The 2,500-nt window shown below is 54.0% G+C and overlaps 3 non-coding genes across 3 annotated transcripts in view; all 3 read left to right on the forward strand.

Annotated features, from left to right (window-relative positions):
• Positions 1-1,544, forward strand: part of LOC139695729 (small subunit ribosomal RNA) — a 1,865-nt gene extending 321 nt beyond the window's left edge. The window contains exon 1 of the ribosomal RNA XR_011702369.1: positions 1-1,544. This exon is cut by the window's left edge and continues 321 nt beyond it. This is a non-coding gene — a ribosomal RNA (small subunit ribosomal RNA).
• A 203-nt stretch (positions 1,545-1,747) lies between these two features.
• On the forward strand, positions 1,748-1,902 carry LOC139695746 (5.8S ribosomal RNA). The gene has a single exon (XR_011702383.1). It is a non-coding gene; the product is annotated as a 5.8S ribosomal RNA (ribosomal RNA).
• Positions 1,903-2,126: 224 nt separating this feature from the next.
• The window catches only part of LOC139695742 (large subunit ribosomal RNA), a 4,023-nt gene continuing 3,649 nt past the window's right edge, over positions 2,127-2,500 (forward strand). Inside the window, exon 1 of the ribosomal RNA XR_011702380.1 lies at positions 2,127-2,500. This exon is cut by the window's right edge and continues 3,649 nt beyond it. This is a non-coding gene — a ribosomal RNA (large subunit ribosomal RNA).

Raw genomic sequence — 2,500 nt, forward strand, 5'->3', positions numbered from 1 at the left:
GCCTTATCAACTTTCGATGGTAGGTTCTGCGCCTACCATGGTTGTAACGGGTGACGGGGAATCAGGGTTCGATCCCGGAGAGGGAGCCTGAGAAACGGCTACCACATCCAAGGAAGGCAGCAGGCGCGCAAATTACCCACTCCCGGAACGGGGAGGTAGTGACGAAAAATAACGATACGGGACTCATCCGAGGCCCCGTAATCGGAATGAGAACACTTTAAATCCTTTAACGAGGATCTATTGGAGGGCAAGTCTGGTGCCAGCAGCCGCGGTAATTCCAGCTCCAATAGCGTATATTAAAGTTGTTGCGGTTAAAAAGCTCGTAGTCGGAGGTGTGTCTCGGACGGTCGGTTCGCCGCTTGTCGGTGCTCAACTGGCCGGTCCGGACGTCCTGCCGGTGGGGTCCGCGAGGCTCCGTTATCCTTCTTTGGTCCTCTTCACCGAGTGCCTTGGTGGGCCGGCACGTTTACTTTGAACAAATTAGAGTGCTCAAAGCAGGCCGTTGGTCGCCTGAATACTGTGTGCATGGAATAATGGAATAGGACCTCGGTTCCATTTTGTTGGTTTTCAGAACTCGAGGTAATGATTAATAGGGACGGACGGGGGCATTCGTATTGCGACGTTAGAGGTGAAATTCTTGGATCGTCGCAAGACGAACCGATGCGAAAGCATTTGCCAAGAACGTTTTCGTTGATCAAGAACGAAAGTTAGAGGTTCGAAGGCGATCAGATACCGCCCTAGTTCTAACCATAAACGATGCCAGCTAGCCATCCGCCGAAGTTCCTTCTATGACTCGGCGGGCAGCTTCCGGGAAACCAAAGCTCTTGGGTTCCGGGGGAAGTATGGTTGCAAAGCTCAAACTTAAAGGAATTGACGGAAGGGCACCACCAGGAGTGGAGCCTGCGGCTTAATTTGACTCAACACGGGAAACCTCACCAGGCCCAGACACCGGTAGGATTGACAGAATAAGAGCTCTTTCTTGATTCGGTGGGTGGTGGTGCATGGCCGTTCTTAGTTGGTGGAGCGATTTGTCTGGTTAATTCCGATAACGAACGAGACTCTGGCCTGCTAACTAGGCGTCGGAATCTATTATGCTTCCGACGTAGCTATCTTCTTAGAGGGACAGGCGGCTCCTAGCCGCACGAGATTGAGCAATAACAGGTCTGTGATGCCCTTAGATGTTCTGGGCCGCACGCGCGCTACACTGAAGGAATCAGCGTGTCCTCCCTGGCCGAAAGGCCCGGGTAACCCGCTGAACCTCCTTCGTGCTAGGGATTGGGGCTTGCAATTGTTTCCCATGAACGAGGAATTCCCAGTAAGCGCGAGTCATAAGCTCGCGTTGATTACGTCCCTGCCCTTTGTACACACCGCCCGTCGCTACTACCGATTGAATGATTTAGTGAGGCCTTCGGACTGGTGCGCGGCGCTCGCCGCCTCAACACCGGTGGCGCCGATGTTGCTGGAAAGATGGCCAAACTTGATCATTTAGAGGAAGTAAAAGTCGTAACAAGGTTTCCGTAGGTGAACCTGCGGAAGGATCATTACAGCTTTCGATTATAAAATCGTAGCTTTGGAACGAATTGGTGAAGAGAAAAAGGGACAAAGAAGGCGAGCAGTCGGGTGCCCGGCTTTCAAAAGCCGGCTTTAAAAGACACACGCCCAACTCGCTCGCAAAGAAGGGAAAAAATTCCCAGTTTGTATGTTTCGATGAAACGAATTTTTTACATAAAATGAAATGAAAGAAAGAAATTCTAAACGGTGGATCACTCGGCTCGTGGATCGATGAAGAACGCAGCTAACTGCGCGTCGAATTGTGAACTGCAGGACACATGAACATCGACGTTTCGAACGCACATTGCAGCCCTCGGATTTTGTTCCCGGGCTACGCCTGGCTGAGGGCCGGCAATTCAGTTCGCGAACGGAAACGTTTGCGTACTGGGGCGACGAGCATCCCTCGCTGGGATGGATCGTCGCCCGGATTGATAGGGGGCTCTGCGGGAGATTGGGCGAGACCCGTCCCCGCCGGTCGAGGTGAGACGCTTCGTTATTTTTTGACGGCGTTCGCCTGCGGATCGGTGGGGGCTCGGTTATTACTCCCTCTCCACGGGCAACTATATCATTTGGGCCGACCTCAGAGCAGGTGAGACCACCCGCTGAATTTAAGCATATTAATAAGCGGAGGAAAAGAAACTAACCAGGATTCCCTTAGTAACGGCGAGCGAACAGGGATCGACTCCAGGGCCAAAGCTCGCGCCCCCCGCGGGGCGCCGAGCGCTGTGGCGTTTGGGAGCGTCCAATTTCCCGAGGGGCGCCGGAGAGTCCAAGTCCCTCTTGAACGGGGCCACGGCCCGGAGAGGGTGCCAGGCCCGTGCGACCTCCGCGCTTGCCTCCCGGGAGGGGCGCTCCTCAGAGTCGGGTTGCTTGAGAGTGCAGCCCAAAGTCGGTGGTAAACTCCACCTAAGACTGAATACGGCCACGAGACCGATAGCGAACAAGTACC

This window comes from Hetaerina americana, unplaced genomic scaffold (genome assembly GCF_022747635.1).
Source record: "Hetaerina americana unplaced genomic scaffold, ioHetAmer1.1.p SCAF_620, whole genome shotgun sequence".
In the NCBI taxonomy this organism is placed as follows: domain Eukaryota; kingdom Metazoa; phylum Arthropoda; class Insecta; order Odonata; family Calopterygidae; genus Hetaerina; species Hetaerina americana.